We start from the raw sequence: 25,926 nt of genomic DNA, 5'->3' as shown, positions 1-25,926 counted from the left end.
TATGCAGGATTTCTCCTGACAAAGAGCAATATGTAAATATTTTGAAGAACCAGATGGTGCTTTTACCTTCCCACTCCCCTCCCCTTGTTTACCAAAACTTGTCTAAACAATCTGTCATGCGTTGCCCATCATAAATCTAGATTTTTCTAGGCTCTGTTGGTGACATCTAATCAAGCTTGTCTTTGTCCCAGATGAAGGAAGTGTATGAACTGTGAAGAGAGCTTGAAACAGAACGCCCCCAGCTATATGAGCCCAGCCTCCAGAAGGACAGCTGTCTCACCAGGACATGCCCCTTCCCCAGGTGCCCGCTTCCCCAGTGCTCAGGAAGACCATGCAGCCACTTAGGAGAAATCTGTCCACATTAGATCCCCTCTATGCTAAAAGAGGCAGTAGTTAATTTTGATGGAAACAGACACATATTCTAGATATGGGTTTGTCTTTCCTGCCACAGGACCTCATTCAGCATCCCTTGTAAAATGCTAGATCCCACATAATATCCCTTCAGACCAGGGAGCCTACTTTATATCAAAATAGAAACAGGGGCTAGGGGTATGGCTCAGTTGGTGGAGTGCTTGCCTTGAATGCACAAGGCTCTGGGTTCAATCCCCAGCAAAAGAGAAACAGGAATGGGCACATAACAAAAGGATCCATTGAAGCTGCCAGGCTCATGAATTGACAGAATAGCCTTTGGAACACACGGCTGAAGTGTCATCTCATAGGTGACACCATCCTCCTGTGAGCAGTTTATTCATAAATCAATGGCATTTATATGGTTCCATATGACCAATAGGTAGAATACAAAGGTTGAAAAATGAAGGGGCAAAAGGAAGAATGGCCATGCCCTGTCCAAGTGACCCACGTGGGGAATTTGTGCTTCCTATCTCTGCAACTTAGGCTTCTGATCCTAGATTTCAAAGATAAAACACTTCATCCAGAGGACACAGCAAGAGTCCCATTGATCTAAAAGCAGCAGTTGGTACCTGAGCTCTTTGGCTCCTGTGTTCAGCTGTGAGCAGGCAAGAAAAAGAATCAAATTCTTGACAAGGATAATTGTCCCTGATTACTAAGAGTAGGCAGAACTATGTTCATGAGAGTAGGGAAGGATATATTCCAGGGTTCCACTTGTATACCTCTTGGTACTTCCTTGTCCTGTTTTGTTAGCAAATGAAAAAGTACAGCAGGCATGACCAGAAAAGGGTATGGTGACCAGGGCATGGACCTCTCATGACAACATTCTGGGTCATACAACCAAGAAAGACCTTGAGACTAGCAGAGGTGCCATGTGAGAGTGATGGGAATCTAAGATGGAAAAGAGGAAGAAGATGAGTGTTAATTGTAACCCCTTCTGCTACTCTTTCCTTTCAAACCTAATCCAAGAAATGAGGCCTACAAGAATCCTGGAGTTGCTACTCCCAGAACTTATATTAAAAAATAGATATTAATAATGACACCTAGGGCTGGGATTGTGGTTCAAAGATAGAGCACTCTCCTGGCATGTGTGAGGCACTGGGTTCAATCCTCAGCACCACATAAAAATAAAATAAAGGTATTGTCTCCACCTATAACTAAAAAATAAATATTTAAAAAAATAATGACACCTAGATTTCTGCTCAGAATTGAGGGACATATGCTGTCATCTTTTAGAAGTAGAGATGCCAAACAGCCTTCAGTGACCAATCTCAAGAATTGACTTGTCTGAAAAGAGCCATCTTACCCAGGTCATATGCACTCCTTGGAGCAACTCACATCCAGCAAATGACTAACATGGGATATAAAGGCATGGCCCTCTCACCTCAACTCAGTTCAGCTCCAAGGGCCCATCCATTCCAGTTCCCAAGATTCTTCATGGGGGTCAGCTGACAACTTCACACAGCCTGCATTATGGTTCAACTTCCCCTCTTCCCAATCCAGCTACATTGATCTCTCCCTCTACAGATGCCGATCCCAAACAGGCATCCTGCAGGTAGATATCCAACTCAGAGTCTGCTTCCCAGGAAACCGAAACCCATTTCATCAAAATAGAAAGTGGCCCACAGTCTCAGTCTACTGAGGCAAGACTGCCAAAGTTTGCCTGACACCTTGAGCAGCCACTCACAGTTTCAGATCTGCCAGAGAAAATCTAATTATCATGGAGGTGTTACACAATTCCAGCCAAAATGGGGAGAAAACAACAAAACTTGGCATTGTCTGCGACGCTTTTTTATTCCTTACCTCATGATAGAATGTTACAGAACAAAAGACCTGGGAACAGCCACCCTGCCTGTGTCATGCTCCTTCTAGTAAATTAGAAACCAAACCCTGGAGACTAAATGAACTTAAGAATGTTGATGGGGAACAGATTTTAGTGGATGCTCTTGAGCCACTTTCTATGATAGAGCTAGAAAAAAATAATGTGTGCATTCAATATGTTTCCAATAGAATAAGGTGTCATTGACCCTAAGATTTTAAAACTTCATCAACATGTGGAAAAAGGATGAGAGAAATGCAAACTAGTGACTTCTGTTTCTCAGAGAAGGATGAGGCAAGGACAGTAGCTGAGCATTACAGGAGAAAAGATGAGAAGTTCTGAAGAGAGAAGGTACTAAAACAGCCTTAGGCCAGGCATGGTAGCACATGCCAGTAATCCCAGCAGCTCAGGAGGTTCACAAGTTCAAGGACAGCCTCAGCAACTTAGTGAGGCTCTAAGCAACTTAGTGAGACTGTGTCTCAAAATAAAAATCAAAAGGTCTGGGGATGTGGCTTAGTGGTTAAGTACCCTGGGGTTCAATCCCTGGTACCAAAAAATACAAATAGCTTTAGGCAAACTGGGGTGCATTTGAGATGGATGATCATGCAATACCAATCAAAACACCAACGGGTTCTTTCATGGAAAATGACCAAGCTGATTGTAAAATTCATATGGAGGGTTTGCGAGTGTAACTTATAGGTAGAGTGCATGTTTAGCACGCACAAGGTCCTGGGTTCAATTTCTAGCCTCAAAAAGAAAAAAAATTTCATGGGAAAAGGGGGCAAAGAATAGCTAAAACATTTCTATAGAAGAAAGATAAGAGAGAAAACTTTTTCTACTAGATATCAAGACTATTTTTAAAGCTGCAATAATTAAGACAGTGTGGTATTGATATGAATAAACAAATAAACCAATGAAACAAATCAAAGATTCCAAACTAGATCTATGTGTATGTGAAGAGTTGATATACAGTAAAAGTGTCATGTGGAGAAGTGGGGAGAGATGATATATTCAATAAATAATGCTAGCCAGGTGTGGTGGCACCTACTTGTAATCCCAGCAATTCAGGAGGCTGAGTGAGGCAGAAAGATTGCAAGTTCAAAGCCAGCCTCAACAATTTAGTCAGGCCCTAAGCAACTTAGTGAGTCCCCGTCTCTAATAGAATATAAAAAAAAGGTCTGAGGATATGGGTCTGAAATTAGGTGACCATGGGTTCAAAAAAAAATTACATATATATGCATATATATATATATATGCATATATATGTAATTTTTTAGTTATCATTATTTAGTATATTTGCATACTAAATATATATACATACTAAATATATATGCATAATATATATATGCATATTATATATATATATATATCTCTCTCCCCAATCCCTGGTGCTTTAAAACCACTTCAGTATTTAGGTTGCTCCAAACTCTTCTGCTTCACCAATTTGGGTAAGGGAATAAATAAATTGGCACCCCTGTGACCACTTATGTTGTGGTCCAAGAATCTGAGCTACAAAAAGTGATAGGACACTGAAGCCCCTGCCTGCATCTCTAAATTTGGTGGCTTCTGCCTGAAACGTACAGAAAAGAACTGTTCCACATGCCTCAGCAGCCTTCACATTTCATCAGGTACCTGTTGAGAGATAGGAACAAATTAGGGTAGGGAGTTATTATGCAGAATAGTATCAGGCTGGCTTTGGTTAGTCCTGATTTGCCATTACAAGCTGTGTGGTCTTGGGCAATTTATTTATATGAGCCTACATTTTCCAGATACAAGAGAAAAATAGTCATCTTTTCCTTGTAAAAATTAAAGAAAAAATTTGAAGTATTGAGGGTTACTAGGCATAAACCATTGCTGGTATTATTTTTCCCTCTTAATGTCTCATTGGAAAATGCTCCCCACACCCATACTTTACCTCTGTGCTGATCATGAAGGATGGAGGCAGTGACAGTCACTTTCCTCTTAAGGTACCTCCTTTGACACTTGGCATCTATAATAGCTATTTTTAGGATAAGAGGATAAGAGCGTGCCTGAACCAAAGGCATATTTTCTTTCTTTCTTTCTTTCTTTCTTTTTTTTTTTTTTTTTTTTTTTTTTGGTAGCGGGGATTGAACCCAGGGCCTCACATGATGCTCTATCACTGAACAACACACCAGCCCTTGAACCATATTTTCAAAGATGCACTTTTCTGTGATTACTGTTTGACATTATGTGGATTAATGGGTCTAGGACCCAAAGTTAAGGACAATCATAGAATTTTATATACTCAGTTTTTTTTCTTCATTTCAAGGTCAGACAATGATGCCAAAGCATAGTAGGGCATACTAACTAAAGCAAGGGATTTACCCTGAGATCCATGCTAGCTTTATGGAGTCTGCACTTGTCAGTCAAGTGTGCTTAGCTTTCTTCTTAGCCTTCAACAAATTCACTAAAATAGCACTGTTTACAGACTTTTCTACAATGATGGAAATATATATTTGTGTTGTCTAATATGATAGTAGCCACTAGCCACATGAACTGTTGAGCACTTGAAATGTGACTAGTAGTAAGGATTTTAATTTTAAATTACGTGAGCCTACATTTTCCAGATACAAGAGGAAAATAGTCATCTTTTCCTTGTAAGAATTAAAGAAAAGAATTCAAGTATTGAGGGTTACTAAGCATAAACCATTGCTGGTAATATTATTATATTGCTGGTATTTTTTAATTTTAAATAATCTGATTTAAATACTACATATGACTAGTGGCTTCTATATTGGAGAGTGCAACTCTAAGGAATTCATTTCCAACCCTAATATAATAAGTACAGATTAGAACACAGCAGATTTTGTCAATAACACAGAATAATTCCAAAGCCAAGTATCAAGATATTAAACTGAGTTGGTGACACACACCTATAATATCAGTGACATAGGAAGCTGAGGCAGGAGGATTTCAACTTCAATTTCAACCTAAGCAACTTAGCAAAATCCTTTCTCAAATTTTTAAAATTAAATTAAATAGGCAGTGGTACAGCACCCCTGTATTCAATGCCCAAGATGGAAAAAAATAATAAAAGATGTTAAATTGAAACAGGAATTCTTTAAGCATTATTACCTACTGAATGAATTATGGATAGGGCCAAGAATAATAAGAAGAAAAGCTGATGAGGGCCAGGCAATGGTATGATCCTGTAATCCCAGAAACTCAGAAGGCTGAAGTGGAAGGATCACATGTCCAATGCCAGCCTGGACAATTTAGCAAGACCCTGCCTCAAAATAAAAAACAAAAAGGGCTGGGGATGTTGCTCAGTGGTTAAGCATCCCTGGATTCAATCCCTGGTATAAAATATATATATATTTTCACTAAAGGGGAATGGAAGAGTTCTGACTAAGTAGCTTTGGAAAAGGAGTCCATAAGATAAAAAGAAACTGCACATAAGCTCTCTACTCATCTCGATAAAGTTGTTTCCCAGGGAGGTACAAGTTAATAATTCTGATACAGCTAAAGATACATACTGGAGTTGATCACTGTTGGAGTCGGAATTTACAAATAAACAATGACCTGTGATCTGTTTACACAAAATGGCCTATGTGGTGATAATAGAATTGGAGATATCAGTAAGAAATCATGTCTGGTTTAATACAGACAGTACATAAAACACATGCACACACACACACACAAAATCATGTTTGGTTTAATACAGATGGTTCATATAGAATACACACTCACACACACACACACACACACACAGGATAGTAAACACATACATATTTCTTCGTTCTATCAGCTGAGATGGCCTAAAAGAAACAACATCCCATTAGCAATAAGCACATCTAGTGCCCAGATTCTGGGTTCTAATACCATTCTCCATCAATATAGATCTCTAGAGAAATAATTGCATCTGGGGCTGGAGAGGAAATTTACAAGATGAACTTAAAAGCACATTTTAGTGTCAGAAAATAAGAATAATACAAAAAAGAATTGATAATGGTATGTTAAAAGAACACAGGATTTAACTGAAAGAGCTCTCAATGGCCAAAGTTCAAATTATGTGAACAACAAAATAAAAAAGTCCTGGATCATGACCACACAAGTCCATACCTGTAAAAACAATTGAAAAATTAATAAATACAGAAAACACAAGTCTGTGCAGAAAAATTCCAAATAAATTATGTGGTTACTGCTGCCTAAAAGAGGGGGAGAATAACTCCTCCCTCCTTAGAAGCAGAGTCTGCCTAGTGACTTCCTTCCAAAGAGCAAAGTATGAAAGTGGGTGGGAAGAGTAATTTTATAGTGGAGAATCATACATTTGTTGACAATGAATATAATACACTTTATAATAAGGGATTGGGGACTTTGGGATTGTTATGGTTTGGATATGAGGTGTCCCCCAAAAGCTCATGTGTGAGACAATGCAGGAAATTTCAGAGGAGAAATTATTGGATTGTAAGAATCTTAACTTGATCAGTGAATTAATCCCTGATGGGATTAACTGAGTGGTGACTAGAGGCAGGGGGGTGTGGCTGGAGGAAATGGTTACTTGGGGTGTGGCTATGAGGTCTATATATTATATCTGGAGCTGGAGTCTCTCTCTTTCCTTCTTGATCACCATGATGTGAGCTGCTTTCCTCTGCCACTCTCTCCCACCATGATGTTCAGCCTTACCTCAAGCCCGAGGAATGGAGCTGGTCTTCTCTGGACTAAGACTTCTGAAACTGTGAGTCCTCAAAAAAACTTTTCCTCCCCTACAGTACAGCAGCTGAAAAAGCTAAATCAGGGGTATAGCTCAAGTGGTACAGCACTTGCCTAGCATGTATGTGCACAGCCTTGGGTTTGATCCCAGCACTGCAAAAAAAAAAAAAAAAAAAAAAAACATATACACATACATATTATATATATACATAGTGTATACACGTGTAATACTTATGTATATATACATATATGTACATACATATGTAGTGTACATATGTAATGTACATATTCACTATAAATTGATGTTGATGAATAGAGGAAACTATGGGTAATACAGAATGGAAATTGACTATCCACTCAATTTTTCTGTAAAACTAAAACCTATAAATAAAAATTGAATAGGAAATATTTACATATGAATGAATGTCTAGAATTTTCTTCAAAATAATCTGGATATGGAACATATTAAAAAACAAGATTATTGATCATTATTGATGCTGGATTATAGGTAGATTGAATTTATTATAGTTTACCTCTGCTTATATTTGCTTTTTGGGGGAAGTGGGTACTTGGAATTGAACTGCGGGGTGCTCTACAACTGAGCCCCAACCCTTTTTAAAATTCTTTTGAGACGGGTCTCATTGAGTTGCTTAGGCTGACCTCAAACTTGCGATCCTTCTGTCTCAGTCTCCCAAATCATGGAATTACAGACCACCACACCTGGCTTACATTTGAAAACTTTCATGATAGAAAGTTCAAGAAAAAAGAATGCATTCAAACTATATGCCCACATATGGGAGGGAAAATAAAAATCTGAGAGTAGGTTAGGAAGAAGAGTGGGTGAAGGGGATTTTACTTGTCATATTCTTCTGCACCGTGAGAGTGTGTGTGTGTGTGTGTGTTTTAAAATACAGCATTATTTAAAGAACGTGTAAATTTCCTAGAAAGGAGAAAAAGCCTATATTCAAATTACATCAATTATATTTTCAGTTTATTCTCCAAATCCTAAGGTGTCTTTTTAAATCCTAAACTCTGGAGTGGCTCAGTGGTAAGCACTTACCTAGAAGGTGCCAGGTCCTAGGTTCAGTCTTCAGTACCACAATGGGGAAATAAAATCCTTAAATCCCATTAACAGAATATAGGCTTCCTATGTAGCCAGCAGACCATAAACCCCATGGCTTCCTGCCTTATATTTTAGCAGTGCAGCTGACATACCCAGCACATGCCTGAAACAGTGTGGAACACACTTATGGAATGAAAACTAAATAAATAAACCCTTGTTTTTAAACAGGTAAATAAACAGGTTTTGTTTCTTTTTTTAATAGAACACATCATTTTTAGCTGCAAAGGATACATAAATCTTCCTACCTGCCAGCTTAGCTAACCGCTTCATAAATTGAGATCCATGAAGGTTGTGGTGAAATCTTGGAAGACATTTTAATAACTGTAAAAGCCCAACAGATATATACTTAGCAGAGAATAAAACTGCCTAGGATAATAAACATGCCAGTTAGCTGTTCTTCATTGTTACTAGTTGTTGTTCCTGGTGTTCTTCTTGCTTAATGTCTGTCTGCAGTTATGCAGGCTGCCGTAGTGATTGCTTCTCTCTCACAGAGTTGAGCTTCTGAGTGGCTGTCGAACCAGGAAGTCTTTGGAGCAGCCAGACATCAAGCTGGCCTGTAGCCATTCCCCATGTGACAATTGTCCATATCAGAAAAAGAATGTGGTAATTGGCAGCTCAGAGATCATGGCACTCAAGTGTTGAGCTGTTCCCTTCTGAAAGAAATTTACACAACTTACAAGCCACAGCACAGTGAGCAAGGGGAATGAGGAAATTAAATGTTTTTCACAATCTTTACTTGCCCTATATCATATCACTGACCACTTTGCAATGTTCTCTTAAAGTACAAAGAAAAGTAGTGCATGATTGCCCAGGCAAGAGAGAAACTGTTGTTATGACTATTGTCATCTCAAGTGTGACAAAGGGAAGCAGTCTTCTCACTCCCATGATATCTCTGACCAGGCTGTGTGCTCGGAACATGACCATCTACCAACCTTCCTTCCTACAGACCTACATCTATGAGGAAGAGACAAGATCTTAAGCTTTTTAAATTCACAATTCAAGTCAATAAAAAACCTCATCAGCAGAAGGCTGAGAAACCAATGTGAGTAAAACTGAATAGACTTAATAACATCTTTTAAATTTTTTATTGGTGCATTATAATTATTAATAATAGTGGGACTTATTATACCATATTCATACATACATATAACATAATTTGATCAATTATTTGCTATTACCTTTCCTTTTCCTCCCCTCCTTCCTCCCCTGATTGGCTTGCTCTACTCTACTGATCTTCTTTCTATTATTATTTCAAGTAGTGCATTACAATTACACATGTATGTAGATATGTAAATAAACATTTACAATTCATTGGTATATTCATCCATGGTATATTAATGAACATAGCATAATTTGGTATATTTCATTCCCCTGTACGTCATCATGGCTTCCCCCTCTTCTCTCCCACTTGATCCCCTCCCTCTCTTCTCTTGGTCTCCCTCTAATAACATCTTGAGTAGTCAAAAAGACCTTCACCAGAAATCTTTTTTTTAATAATATCTATCTATAGAGTCTACAATCTTATATTCACCAATATTTCCAAAGAAACGATTACTCAACTACTCAGAAGGCTAAGGTAGGAGGACCACAAATTCTAAACCTGCCTGGACAACTTAGCGAGACTCTGTCTCAAAAATAAATAAAAAGGACTGGGGATGTGGCTCAGCGGTAGAGCATGCCTGGGCTCAATCCTGAGTACCACCAAAAATAAAAATAAAATAAAATAAAGCAATCAATCACTTTGTGCCCTGGTAAAGAAAGAAAAAGAAGTATTCTTAACATTTGGCTGCCAAGTACTCTAAAACATCTTAGACCAACTGCAGAAGGAGAATGCACTCCAAAGTTGCCCAGCTTGTCCTCATGTCAATGATAGTTATGCTGAAAGACAATTGGTACATGAACTCCCCTTTCATCTTTTCCTTTTATGCATATGATGATCTCTGGGGAATTTTATGATGAAGACTGCTTTGAAAACGTGTTCTAAAAATTCTAAGACAAAGTGTTCTTTACCACTTAAAGGGGACATCCATAAATAGCAAGCCTAAGAATCACTATAAATGAGAGTCTAGCTCTACCTAGTGGCCAATAATGGATTAACCTCTGAAACTAGGAATTTGACAAATTCTCAAAAATGTGAGGAATCTTAACAGAAAATGGGGAGTGGGGAGGCCCCAAATATTAAGTTCAAAGGGTTAAAATACTCACTGTCAAGTGTTCACTCCTCAGCAGTTCTTATTTTTTTCAAACAACTATGCTCTTAAAAGAGAACCAAGCAGCAGGTTCCCCCAGACTCAGGAGGCAGAGGCAGGAGGATCAGGATTGCAAGTTCAAAGCCAGCCTCAGCAACTTAGTGACACTCTTTGTCATGATAAAAAGTAAAAAGAGCTAGGGATATGACTTAGTGACTTAGTGGAAAAGCTCCCCTGGACTCAATCCTTAGTACCCACCCCCTCCCCCCTCCAAAAAAGAACCAAGGACAATTGACTATTATCTATTTAGTGTAGACTTGGTCCCTCACTAAGAATAAAGAGAAATTTGGGTATTTACAACACATACAAGCATAGTAACAGAAACAATCTTTCATAGGATCTTCAAATTCTTGAAAAGAAGAGGTTATGAAATGGAAGAAAACTTCCTAACCAAGGTTTTCAGATAGAATACAAGATGCCTGATTAAATTTGAATTTTAGACACAAGTGTTGGTATAACTTTGTCTCAAATACCTAAAACTTAAGAATTTCTTTTCAGCAAATGACATCACAAAATTTATATTAATGACAAATTTGAAGATAATTGTTACACCAAAATTTCCTATGAAATATTGATATGTAGACCATTTTCTTATAAATAAAACAAAAATTGGGGCTGGGGATATGGCTCAAGCGGTAGCACGCTCGCCTGGCATGCGTGCGGCCCGGGTTCGATCCTCAGCACCACATACAAACAAAGATGTTGTGTCCGCCGAAAACTAAAAAATAAATATTGGAATTCTCTCTCTCTCTCCCTCCCTCCCTCCCTCCCTCTCTCTCTCTCTCTCCCCCCTTTCTCACTCTCTCTAAATAAATAAATAAATAAAACAAAAATTGGTTAGGGGGGCGGGTATATAGCTCAGGTAGTAGAGTGCTTTCCCTGCATGCACAAGGTCCTATGTTCAATCCCAGTACCACACACACCAAAAAAAATATATAATTTAGGGATCCCAATAGAAAAATGGACAAATGACATGATTAAGCAATTCACAAAAAGGGAAAACAAATAACTTACAAGCATAAGAGGTGATCTACCTAATTATAGGTAAATGCATTGTAAAACAATACAAAACAGGACAGACACTGATTGATTTCAAGCCTTTTACAGTACAGCTATCATAATCAAGACTGTTGTATTGGGCTAAGAGTGTAGCTCAGTAATACAGCACATGCTTAGCAGGTACAAGGCCCTGCATTCAAACCCCAGCACACACACACACACACATACACACACACAAAAAGTAGAATACAGTATGAATAAACAAATAGATCAATTAAATGGAATATGGGGTCCAAAAATAGATCCATAAAAATATAGCCAATTGATCTTGACAAGAAAACAAAGGCAACATAGTGGAGAAAAGATAATCTTCTTAACAAATGGTGTAGGAACAACTCAATGCCCATATGCAAAACAATTGAACTAGACAAAGTTCTTACACACATCCCTAGAGCACTCGCTGATCCTAGGCCAAGAACAGTAATCAGGGATAGAGCAGGGAAGGTATGTGAGGCGCATATAATTAAGGACACAGGTTCCAGATCAAAATAGTACTAGGATGTAGCTCAGTCAGTAAAGTATGAGCTTAACACAAGGAAAGCCCTGATTCCATTCCAGGACAGAAAAAAATAATAATAATTTAAATGGCTTATAAGTGTAAATGTTTATAAACCATTCCATTACCTCTTCTTTTCAAGATAAAATTTCTAGAAGATAACATAGGAAAGAATCTAGATGACTTTGAGTTTGCTCTACCACTGTGCTATACCAGAGTTCCACTAAAATGCTGCGTGCTGGGCTGTAATACTCCCACCTCAGCTTCCTGAGTAGCTGAGATTATAGGCTAAGGTCACCATAGCCAGATGGTAATGACCTTTTACTTATTAGCAGTACCAGGGATTGAACACAGGGCCACTTAACAACCGAGCCATATCCCCATCCTTTTTATTTTTTTATTTTCCAACATGGTCTTGCTAAATTGCTGAGGTTGGTCTCAAATTTGTGGTCTTCTTGCCTCAGCCTTCCAAGTCACCAGGACTATAAGTGTGTACCACCCCACCCAGCAGTGATAACTTTTTAGAAACAACATCAATGGCATGATCCATAAAAGAAATAAATAGTTGATAAACTGGGATTCATTCAAATTTAAAACTTCTGCTCTGTGAATGACATTCTCAAGAAAGTGATAAGTTATAGAGATGGAGCTGGGTGCAGTGGCACAAGCCTATAATCCCAGCAGCTTGGGAGGCTGAGGCAGTAGGATCACAAGTTCAAAGCCAGCCTCACTCAGCAAGTTATCGAGGCACTAAGCAACTCAGTGAGACCCTGTCTCTAAATAGAATACAAAATAGTTCTGGGGGTGTGGCTCAGTGGAGTGTTCCCAAGTTCAATCCCTGGTACACCCTGCCCCACAAAAAAAAAAAAAGCAAAAGAAAATCATAGATAGGAAGGAAATAGTTGCAAAAAGACATATCTTAGACCTTGAAGTTATCTTAAACTCAACAAGAAGCATTTCAATTTAAAAATGTGCAAAGTAGCCAATTAATGCTCAAATTGGAAAAGAAGTTCAATAATTCTTTTGCAGGTGACATGTGGCTCAATGGTCCAGTGTCCCTCAGTTCAATCCCTCGTACCCCCTGCCCCCCAAAAACATGTACTACTACAAAGCTATAGAAATCAAAGCAGCATTGTACTGGGACTTTTAAAATCTGCAATATAGGAATGGCTTAATAAATTATGTTACTGCCATATGATGGAATGCTATGCAACTTCAATAAAACAAAAAATAATAAGTATAATCATATAACTTGTTAGAGTGATTTCCAGGATGCATTATTAATCTCAAGTAAAAAAAAGCATACACACATACATACAGCATTAAAAAACAGCATATCTAGAACACAGATCTTGGTTTCTAAATACTGTTCTCCATGAAAAGGAAGCAGGAGTCCCTAGAGCACACCGATTCTAGGCCAAGAACAGTAATCAGGGATAGGACAGGGATGGGCATGTAATTAAGAACACAGGTTCCAGATCAGAAGATTCCCCTTGCCAAATCTTAATGTCAAAACAAATACCAATAGTAATGAATTCTAAACCCTGGACCAAATTAGGGAACCACAAGGACCAGGTTTTTTCTCATAGTATAATGATAAATGTGAACAGACAGGAAAAAAAAATCACCATTTTGAAAGCATATTATCAAAAATTGGGTTGGGCAAGATCATCAATGGAGTCTAAATCCAAGGAGAACATTTGATGACAGTAGGATATTTTTTTTTTGAGAGAGAGAGAGAGAATTTCAATGTTTATTTTTCAGTTTTCGGTGGACACAACATCTTTGTATGTGGTACTGAGGATCCAACCTGGGCCGCACGCATGCCAAGTGAGCGCGATACCACTTGAGCCACATCCCCAGTCCCAAGTAGGATATTTTTGTGGTTATAAAGTTTTTTCAGGGCTGGGGATGTGGCTCAAGCGGTAGCGCGCTCGCCTGGCATGGGTGCTCCCCGGGTTCAATCCTCAGCACCACACACAAAGATGTTGTGTCTGCCAAAAACTAAAATGTAAATAAAATACTAAAAAAAAAAAAAAAAGAAAGAAAGTTTTTCCCCACAAGTTACTTATTAGTTTCAAGGGGGAAAATAGTAACTATACAATGGAAAAACCAGACAAGATGTTCACCAGATCATCAAATTTAATGTCACCAATGAGGGGCAAAAGAACATCAGAACGTAATGTGCTTCCAGATGTACTGACCTGAGAAGGGGACAATATTAAGAAACATTCCCCCTGACCCCCCAGAAAAACCTCATTCTTAAAAAAATGTTTAGGGGCTGGAGTTGTGGCTCAGTGGTAGGGCACTTGCCTAGCATGTGTGAGGCCCTAGGTTCAATTCTCAGTATAAATATAAATATAAATAAATGAATAAAATAAAGGTCCATCAACATCTAAAAAACTTTTTTGAAAAAAAAAATTTTTAAATGTTCATATCATGAAAACAAAGAAAGCTTGAGAAACTATCTCAGATCAAAGAAGACTAACTGGACATAACAACTAAATAGTAAATATATGATCCTGAACTCAGGGAGAAAACACTGTAAATAACAATATTGGGACAGGTAAAAAAAAAATTGGAATATAAACTATATATTAAATTAGAATATTCCATCAGTCCCCTCCATGTTTGCCTGCCTGGAGCTTTACTGTTCCTGAAGCCAAAACAGAATGTAGCCTAAGGTGGGCAGCTGGGGCTGCCCCAGGCTTTCATGAAGCATTGGCCAAAAAAAGTATGTGTGTCTTATTTCCTAAATTCAATAACTTAGCTGTGTTTATGTAAAAGGAGTCCTTGGTCTTATGTAAATGAACATAATATATTCAACACACTACACTTAGAAGTTAATCTTTTTTTAATGGGGTGATTATTTCTTGTATTGATTTTATTATTTTTTTGCAGTGCTGGGGATCAAACCAAGGGCCTTGTGCATGCTAGGCAAGTGCTCTACCACTAAGCCATATCCCCAGTCCTACACTCAAATGTCCAGAAAAATAATGTATTACATATACATATGTGTGTGTTTGGTTCAGAGATGAAATAAAAGTGAGAAAACACATATAAAATCTTTAAAGGGGGACACAGGAGCTCCCTGTATTATTTTATCTGTGAGTTTAAAATTATTTCTAAATAAAAGTTAAGCCTGGTACGGTGGCACATGTCTGTAATCCCAGCTACTCAGGAGACTGAGGCAGGAGAGTTGCAAGTTCAAGTTCTGCTTCCACAATTTAGCAAGGCTTTGTCTTGAAATGAAAAATAAAAAGGCTTCGTGATGCAGAGCATTCCTGGTTTTGAACCCCAGTATCAGAAAAGCAGTAAAAGAGAGAACTAAAGTGGAGTATGGTATTTTAAAAATATGTGGATTATAATAATATAGAATTTGTTTTATAAAAAAGAATGTCATAAACCTAAAATGATATAACTTCATGTTTTTCATAATTTTAAACCTTAAATAACTTAAGAACTAATACCTTTTATTTTGAAAAATACTTATTTGAAATCCAAGCATTTCTTCAAATTTACCCAGTATGTTTCTACACTATAAAAGTCAAGTAAAATTAAATTGAATCTTATCTAATGTCAATGGTGACAATTTCTAGTGGTAATGGGACTTGGGTGCTATTTTTACTTTCATCTCATGCTTTTCTACTCTGCTTGAAATCTTTAAACCAGCATAAATCAACTTTACAAGAATAATTGAGTGATGGTTACATAAAGTGGGGGGAGGGTGGTAAGCAAGAATCAATGTCACTCTGCTATCCTTGGTGACCCCACAGATCTCCAACATTCATGGACAGGCAGGGCTTGAAGAAGGTAAAGCAGCAGGTAGTCAGGGGACTCCAGGAGGCAGAGATAGTGCCAGAGCCCCAGCTCAGCAAGTGGTAAATCTAGGTCACAGAGTCCAGACAGAAAGCCATTAGCCAGGTGGCCAAATCCACCCAGGAAATCAAACTGCTAACCAGGCCTCTCAGATCTCAGAGGTAGGGAGAAAGAGGGAACAAATATTTAAATATATCAAGTTCTAAAAGTTGCTGTTTTTTAATGTTAGAGATGATCTTTATACATAGGGGTATGTCCCTATGTGTATGTTTTCAATGAAGTAAAAGAAGGCATCGAAAGTATATATATGGTGCTCTAAACAAGCAATGCCTTATTAATCCCCACACTAAAATGTGACCCTCCAGATGGATGTTCTTGTCAATATGGTGACAAAGAATCCTTGACATGTCCCCGAAAGTCTAACCACGCCTCCTTTATGCCTCTCAGAAGCTGCTGCTTTTGCTTTTAGCAAAGTTACTAGCTACCTCTTCTGCCTAGATTGAAATTTCAGGAGCGTATCAATCCTTTTCCACGTTGAACTGCTATGAATTGAGTCAAGTCAACATGGGGCTCCCCAACCTCAGTGGTGTCAGGGAACCAAAACCAGGGGCATGTATGAACTAGGCAAGCACTCTACCACTGAACTACATCCTCAACCAACTTGGGACATATTTAGGATATAGAAAAGAATAAAAAAGATTAATATTCATGTGTTTGGGCTGGGGTGTAACTCAGTGGTAGAGTGCATACTTACTATGAGCGAGACCCGGTATATGATCCCCAGCACTGAGGGAGAGGGAGGGAGTGGGGGAGGGGGAGGGGGAAGGAGAGGGAAAGGGGAGGGGAGGGGGAGGGGGAGGTCCGTGAGAACTCCATTGTTAAATAAAAAGTAATATTTCAGTAATAAAGCAGAACCCAGAACCACAGGACCTAAGAGACCATGATAATTGCATGACAAATCCCTGCAAAACACACACAGCCGACTTCCTATAACCTGACTTTACAGTGTTACTCCCTGACTTCAGTACTGTGCTATGTTCACAGATGGCTTTTCTGCCATAGCTTCTGGAGTAGTGATCAGAATGACAGTAACACTTAAAAAAAAAAAAAAAAACCACTGAGTGAGATGGTGCACACCTGTAATACTAGCAGCTCAGGAAGCTGAGGCAGGAGATTGCAAGTCAAAGCCAGCCTCAGCAACTTAGTGACGCCCTAAGCAACTCAGTAAGACCCCGACTCTACAAAAAAAAAAAAAGAGGGGGGGGCTAAGGATGGGCCTCAGTGGTTCAATTGAACCAGAGTGCCCCTGGTTCAATCCCCAGTACCAAAACAAAACATTAAAATAGGTAAAGGAGTCTTGGCTCAGCAGAACAAAATTGAGGATAGTTCTCACAATAGGAAGGCAGATAATATTTCCAAAGAGACTTGCAGGTTACTTGTGTAACTTTGCACTAATAAAATATTCCATAATCCCAATCTCCATTTACCTTCCATGACTTTGCTACCCCTTTACAAAACCAGATTGTCTAAAACAGTGACAAAACACACTGAGCCCACCTCCATCCTCAAGCTGGTCCCAAGGTTTCAGTCTCTTCTGTTCCTTTGTCCACTCTTCTCCCTCCCACCCTGCTCTATGCCCTGAAAGGCTGACCTGCATGTATGTATCAGTGGCCTTTTTGTTTCCATATTTTTTATTGGTGTATTATATTTGTACATAATGGTGGAATTCATTGTTATATATTTACACATGCACGTGACATAACAATATAATTTGACCAATATCATGATCCCCCAGCATTTCCACTTACCCTTCTCTCCCTCTCCCCCTCCCCCTCGTCTCTTTACCCTACTGATCTCCCTTTGATTTTCATGTGATCCTTGCCCCCTACCTTTTCCTTTTTCCTTTCTGGATTCCATATATGAGAGAGAACATCCAAACCTTCTAAGTTTGATTTATTTCACTTAAAATAATGGTCTCGAGACCGGAGGAGGAAGCCCGGCGCCAGCCAAGCCAGACGGGGGGAGGAAGCCTGGCCCCGCCCCGTGTGCTAATCCAGAGGAAGCCCATCAACCCTTAAAACCCATCAAAGCGGGTGTGGCTACCAGCACGGTTCTGCAGCTGATCCAGGTACCCGGTTTCCAACTCCCCCACCCTTAGCTGCGATAACTCAAGATATTTCTCACAAGCTTTTGGGGGTTGTAGCTATCAACACAAAACAACAACTGTAAAGGCACCTGGTTTCTACCTCAGAGACTAGAGTAGGGAAGATACAGGTGGAAGCTCATTTCCCTTCACACTGGCTATACCCACCACCCTGAATACAGAGGCTCAAGCTAGGAATAGACAACGCCACCTACTGGAAGCAAGGAAAACAGTGTTCTGAGAGACTTTTTTTTTCTCTTTCTTTCTCTTTTCTTCTCTCTCTTCCAGAACTTCAACATATGTGAAACCAAGAACTGTGCATGAACAACCGAATTACCAAAGTAATAATATAGAGGAATTGCATATATCCCACCTTCCCCCCATTTTTTTTCTTTATTTCTATCTTACTTTCCTTTTCCTTCTTATTTCTCTTTTCTTCCTTGTTATTTTTTTCTTTTTTTCATTCGTATTCCCTCTATCCCACTTTGAATCTCCTAACTTTTGCTATCTATACATAGGGTAACTATCTAAATACAGATAGGAGGCTGAGTCTATACATTCTTCCATAAATTACCAGTCTATTGGTTAGAGTTCTCCAAAGGTGCTAAGTTAGGTTAACCTCATACCCTCACTCCTTTCCCTCTAAGTATAACATCCTTCATCTGAAATTAAGTTTTCTATATGCCATCAGATATGGTATGCCTTTTATGAAACTGATGACTATATTCTTAAGTAATAATTAAAACCAATATCTATAGACTTAGAATCTAACTATAAATGTATTAATAATAAAAACTTGTGCTTAGATGATGTACTATTGATATTGGGAACTGTTAACATTGTCTTTCTCCGCAAAAGAGGGATTTTGGAGCTGTACAAGAACAATACAAATATATAAGGGGAAAAACATTAACACAACAGTTTCACAAAGCTAGAAAGAATCATGAGCAGTATGAAAAGACAAGGAAAGAAAGGACCACAAACAATACAGGTCAATTCAACATTAGATGAGGTAATATCTGCAGCTGATGGAATTTCAGACAAAGAGTTCAGGATATACATGCTTCAGATGATCTGGAGTCTCGAAGAAGACATTACAGCAAATTCAGACAATGAAAGATCATTTTGACAATGAATTACATAAATAAATCCAAGAAGCAAAAGATCAACTCTATAGGGAGATAGAGGATATAAAAAACAAACAAACAGAAATCCTGGAAATGCAGGAAACAATAAACCAAATTAAAAACTCAAATGAGAGTATTACCAGCAGAGTAGAACACTTAGAAGATAGAACTTCAGACAACGAAGACAAAGTTTTTCAACTTGAAAAGAACATAAACAGCTCAGCAAAAATGTTAAGAAGTCATGAGCAGAACATCCAAGAATTATGGGATAACATAAAGAAACCAAACCGAAGAGTTATTGGGATACAAGAGGGTATAGAGGTCCAAACCAAGAGAATGAGCAACCTATTCAATGAAATAATATTAGAAAACTTCCCAGACTTAAAGATATGAAAAAGAAATCCAAATACTAGAAACCTACAGGACACTGAATGTAGAAAATCATAAGAGATCCACACCAAGACACATAATAATGAAGATGCCCAACATACAGAATAAGGAGAGAATCTTAAAAGTCACAAGAGAGAGGAAGCAGATTACATTTAGGGGTAAACCAATCAGGATAACTGCTGATCTTTCAACATAGACTCTGAAAGCTAGAAGATCCTGGAACAACATATTTCAAATGCTGAAAGAAAAAGGGTTCCAACCAAGAATTATGTATCCAGCGAAATTAAGCTTCAGGATTGAAGATGAAATAAAAATCTTCCACGATAAACAAAAGTTAAAAGAATTTGCAGCTAGAAAACCAGCTCTTCAAAACATCCTTGGCAAAACATAATAGGAAGAGGAAATTAAAAATAACAATGAAAACCAACAGCAGGAGGTAGTACAGTAAAGGAAAAACTAATCATAGAGGAAAAACAAATCATGTTAAGTAACATACATAATCAAATATGGCTAGAACTACAAACCATATCTCAATAGTAACCCTAAATGTTAGTGGCTTAAATGCACCAATCAAAAGACATAGGCTAGTAGAATGGATTTAAAAAAAAGATCCAACAATATGCTGCCTACAGGAGACTCATCTGATAGGAAAAGACATACACAGACTGAAGGTGAAAGGTTGGGAAAAATCATATCACTCATACGGACCCCGGAAGCAAGAAGGGATGTCCATACTTGTATCAAATAAAATAGACTTCAAGCCAAAGTTAATCAAAAGGGATAAACAAGGACACTACATACTGCTCAAGGGAATCATACACCAACAAGACTTGACAATCATTAATATATATGCCCCAAACAATGGTGCAGCTACGTTCATCAAACAAACTCTTCTCAAGTTCAAGAGTCAAATAGACCACAACACAATAATCATGGGAGATTTTAACACACCTCTCTCACCACTGGACAGATCTTCCAAACAAAAGTTGAATAAAGAAACCATAGAGCTCAATAATACAATTAATAATTTAGACTTAATTGATATATACAGAATATACCACCCAACATCAAGCGGATACACTTTCTTCAGTAGCACATGGATCCTTCTCAAAAATAGACCATATATTATGTCACAGGGCAAATCTTAGCAATTACAAAGGAGATACTACCATGCATTTTATCTGATCATAATGGAATGAAATTGGAAATCAATAATAAAATGAGAAAGGAAAAATCCTACATCACATGGAGATTAAACAATATGCTACTGAATGAACAAAGGATTACAGAAGACATCAAAGAGGAAATTAAAAAATTCTTAGAGGTAAATGAAAACTCAGACACAACATATCGAAATCTCTGGGACACTATGAAAGCAGTACCAAGAGGAAAATTCATTTCATGGAGTTCATTCCTTAAAAGAAAGAAAAGCCAACAAATAAATGACCTCACACTACACCGTAAAGCCTTAGAAAAAGAACAAATCAGCAGCAAATACAGTAGAAGGCAAGAAATAATTAAAATTAGAGCTGAAATCAATGAAATCGAAACAAAAGAAACAATCAAAAAAATTGACAAAACTAAAAGTTGGTTCTTTGAAAAAATAAATAAGATTGATAGACCACTAGCCACGCTAACAAAGAGAAGAAGAGAGAGAACCCAAATTAATAGCTTACGGGATGAAAAAGGCAACATCACAACAGACAATTCAGAAATACAGAAGATAATTACAAATTATTTTGAAACTCTATACTCTAATAAAATAGAAAATAGTGACGGCATCAATAAATTCCTTAAGACATATGAACTACCCAGATTGAGTCAGGATGATATAAACAACCTAAACAGACTAATATCAAGTGAGGAAATAGAAGAAGCCATCAAAAGACTACCAACCAAGAAAAGCCCAGGACCGGATGGATATACAACAGAGTTTTACAAGAACTTTAAAGAAGAACTAATACCAATACTCTACAATCTATTTCAGGAGATAGAAAAAGAGGGAGAACTTCCAAATTCATTCTATGAGGCCAATATCACCCTGATTCCCAAACCAGATAAAGACACCTCAAAGAAAGAAAACTACAGACCAATATCCCTAATGAATTTAGATGCAAAAATCCTCAATAAAATTCTGGCAAATTGGATACAAAAACATATCAAAAAGATCGTGCACCATGATCAAGTAGGATTCATCCCTGGCATGCAAAGCTGGTTCAATATACGGAAATCAATAAACGTTATTCACCACTTCAACAGATTTAAAGATAAGAACCATATGATCATCTCGATAGATGCAGAAAAAGCATTCGACAAAGTACAGCATCCCTTTATGTTCAAAACACTAGAAAAACTAGGGATAACAGGAACTTACCTCAACATTGTAAAAGCTATATATGCTAAGCCTCAGGATAGCATCATTCTAAATGGAGAAAAACTGAAGGCATTCCCTCTAAAATCTGGAACAAGACAGGGATGCCCTCTCTCACCACTTCTATTCAATATAGTTCTCAAAATACTGGCCAGAGCAATTAGACAGACAAAAGAAATTAAAGGCATTAAGATAGGAAAAGAAGGGCTAGGGATGTGGCTCAAGCGGTAGCACGCTTGCCTGGCATGCGTGCGGCCCGGGTTCGATCCTCAGCACCACATACAAGCAAAGATGTTATGTCTGCCAAAAACTAAAAAATAAATATTAAAAAAAAAAAAGATAGGAAAAGAAGAACTTAAATTATCACTATTTGCGGATGATATGATCTTATACCTAGAAGACGCAAAAGGGTCTACAAAGAAACTACTAGAGCTAATAAATGAATTCAGCAAAGTGGCAGGATATAAAATCAACACGCATAAATCAAAGGCATTCCTGTATATCAGCAACAAATCTTCTGAAATGGAAATGAGGAAAACCACCCCATTCACAATATCCTCAAAAAAAATAAAATACTTGGGAATCAACCTAACAAAAGAGGTGAAAGATTTATACAATGAAAACTACAGAACCCTAAAGAGAGAAATAGAAGAAGATCTTAGAAGATGGAAAAATATACCCTGTTCATGGATAGGCAGAACTAACATCATCAAAATGGCGATATTACCAAAAGTTTTCTATAGGTTCAATGTAATGCCAATCAAAATCCCAGGGGCATTTCTTGTAGAAATAGATAAAGCAATCATGAAATTCATATGGAAAAATAAAAGACCCAGAATAGCAAAAGCAATTCTAAGCAGGAAGTGTGAAAAAGGAGGTATAGCGATACCAGACTTCAAACTGTACTACAGAGAAATAGTAACAAAAACAGCATGGTACTGGTACCAAAACAGGCGGGTGGACCAATGGTACAGAATAGAGGACACAGAAACCAATCCACAAAATTACAACTATCTTATATTCGATAAAGGGGCTAAAAACATGCAATGGAGGAAGGATAGCATCTTCAACAAATGATGCTGGGAAAACTGGAAATCTATATGCAACAAAATGAAACTGAATCCTTTCTCTCACCATGCACAAAAGTTAACTCAAAATGGATCAAGGAGCTTGATATCAGAGACTCTGTGTCTGATAGAAGAAAAAGTTGGCTCCGATCTACATATTGTGGGGTCGGGCTCCAAATTCCTTAATAGGACACCCATAGCACAAGAGTTAAAAACAAGAATCAACAAATGGGACTTACTCAAACTAAAAAGTTTTTTCTCAGAAAGAGAAACAATAAGAGAGGTAAATAGGGAGCCTACAGATTTGGGAACAAATCTTTACTCCTCACACTTCAGATAGAGCCCTAATATCCAGAGTATACAAAGAACTCAAAAAATTAAACAATAAGAAAACAAATAACCCAATCAACAAATGGGCCAAGAACCTGAACAGACACTTCTCAGAGGAGGATATACAATCAATCAACAAGTACATGAAAAAATGCTCACCATCTCTAGCAGTCAGAGAAATGCAAATCAAAACCACCCTAAGATACCATCCCACTCCAGTAAGATTGGCAGCCATTATGAAGTCAAACAACCAGTGCTGGCGAGGATGTGGGGAAAAGGGTACACTTGTGCATTGCTGGTGGGACTGCAAATTGGTGTGGCCAATTTGGAAAGCAGTATGGAGATTCCTGGGAAAGCTGGGAATGGAACCACCATTTGACCCAGCTATTGCCCTTCTCGGACTATTCCCTGAAGACCTTAAAAGAGCGTACTATAGGGATACTGCTACATCGATGTTCATAGCAGCACAATTCACAATAGCTAGACTGTGGAACCAACTTATATGCCCTTCAATATATGAATGGATTTTAAAAATGTGGCATTTATACACAATGGAGTATTACTCAGCACTAAAAAATGACAAAATCATGGAATTTGCAGGGAAATGGATGGCATTAGAGCAGATTATGCTAAGTGAAGCTAGACAATCCTTAAAAAACAAATGTCAAATGTCTTCTTTGATATAATGAGAGCAACTAAAAACAGAGCAGGGAGGAAGACCATGAGAAAAAGATTAACATTAAACAGGGACAAGAGGTGGGAGGGAAAGGGAGAGAGAAGGGAAATTGCATGGAAATGGAAGGAGACTCTCATTGTTATACAAAATTACATATAAGAGGATGTGAGGGGAAAGGGAAAAAAAGGGAGAGAAATGAATTACAGTAGATGGGGTAGAGAGGGAAGATGGGAGGGGAAGGGAGGGGGGATAGTAGAGGATAGGAAAGATAGCAGAATACAACAGTCACTAGTATGGCAATATGTAAAAACGTGGATGTGTAACCGATGTGATTCTGCAATCTGTATATGGGGTAAAAATGGGAGTTCATAACCCACTTGAATCAAATGTATGAAATATGATATGTCAAGAGTTTTGTAATGTTTTGAACAACGAATAAAAAAATTTAAAAAAAATAATAATGGTCTCTAGTTCCAAGCATTTTCCTGAAAATGATATAATTTTTCTTTTTTACTGAATAAAACTCTACTGTGTATGCATGTATCACTATGATATGACTTTAATTCTTTAGGAAAAATACTGGGGAGTGGTATTGCTAGGTCATATGGTGGCTCCATTCTTAGTCTTTTGAGGCAACTCCATAGTAATTTACAAAGAGACTATACTAATTTACAATCCCACAACCAGTGTAAAGTGTTCCTTTTTCTCCACATTCTCTCCAGCGTTTATTATTATATTCTTTATGACTGCTATTCTGACTGGAGTGAGATAAAATATCAGTGTAGCTTTGATTTGCATTTCTCTAATTGCCAATGATGTTGAACTTTTTATATCTGTTGACAATTTGTATTTCTTTTGAGAAATGTCTTTTTAGTTCGTTTGCCTATTTATTAATTGGGTCGTTTGGTTTTCTGGTGTTAAGTTTTTTGAGTTCTTTACATATTTTGGAGATTAATCTTCTGTCAGAAGAGCAGCTAGCAAAGATTTTCTCCCATTCTGTAGGCTCTTTCTTTACATTCTTAATTGTTTCCTTTGCTGTGCAGAAGACTTAATTTAATACCATCCCATTTATTAATTCTTGGCATTATTTCCTGAGCCCTGGGGGTCTTATTAAGAAAGGCATTTCCTGTGCCTATATGCTGGAGTGTTGACCCTAAATTTTCTTCTAGGAGGTACATATGGTTCTGTTCCTAAGTCTTTGATCCATTTTGAGTTGACTTTTATGCAAGTTAAGAGAGAGACTCTTGTCTCATTCTTCTACATGTTGAAAACCAGCTTTCCCAGCACCATTTGTCTAAAAGGCTATCTTTTCCCCAATGTATGTCTTTGGCACCTTTTTCAAGGATCAGAGAACTGTAGATACGTGGGTTGGTCTCTGTGTCTTCTGTGCTGTACCATGGGTCTATGTGTCTGGAATCCTCCTATTTTCTTCACCAATGTTTGTCTCCCAAATTTTAGTGAAGCCAAATGGTGGAAGTTTGCTCCTGGTTTTTGAGGTCTCAGTCCACAGACAGAAGACCCCATTGCTCTGTCCCCAAGTGAAACAGAACATCATAGCTGAAGGGTGTGGTAGAAAGCAGCTCAACACATGATAATCAGGAAGCAGACAGACTTCTCAGTGGCCTTCGTATTCTCTTTCATATTAGGTCCAGTCAATGACAGGCTCTGACAAGAGATAGAAAACAGGAATAAGAGCAGGATATTTATTCCCTGGTTCCCTCCCTCTCCATTGAGTCAAACAGGTCACTGGGAAAAAAAATATATTTGAAACACACAGAATTGACAAATGATTATAATCTAAAATTCTTTATATCTTATATCCTTTATATTATTTATTTAATTTATATCTTTTATGATATATGAGATATCTCTATTAATTAGGTTTTGAAAGTCATCAAAAAGAAGAGCACATGGGTCTGGGACTGTAGCTCAGTAGAAGAGCATTTGCCTGGCATATGATCCATTGCCTGGATTTGATCCTTAGCACCACATAAAAATAAACAAATAAAATAAAGACATGCTATCCACCTACAACTACAAAAAATTTTTTTAAAAGATCATGGCTGCACATACCTTTTAATTCCAGCAACTAAGAAGCCTGAGGCAGGAGAATCACAATTTCAAGGCCAGCTTCAGCAATTTAGTGGGACTCCATCTCAAAAATAATGAAAAAAG

Source organism: Callospermophilus lateralis, chromosome 6, assembly GCF_048772815.1.
Source record: "Callospermophilus lateralis isolate mCalLat2 chromosome 6, mCalLat2.hap1, whole genome shotgun sequence".
NCBI lineage: Eukaryota > Metazoa > Chordata > Mammalia > Rodentia > Sciuridae > Callospermophilus > Callospermophilus lateralis.
This window is presented reverse-complemented; position numbering follows the sequence as displayed.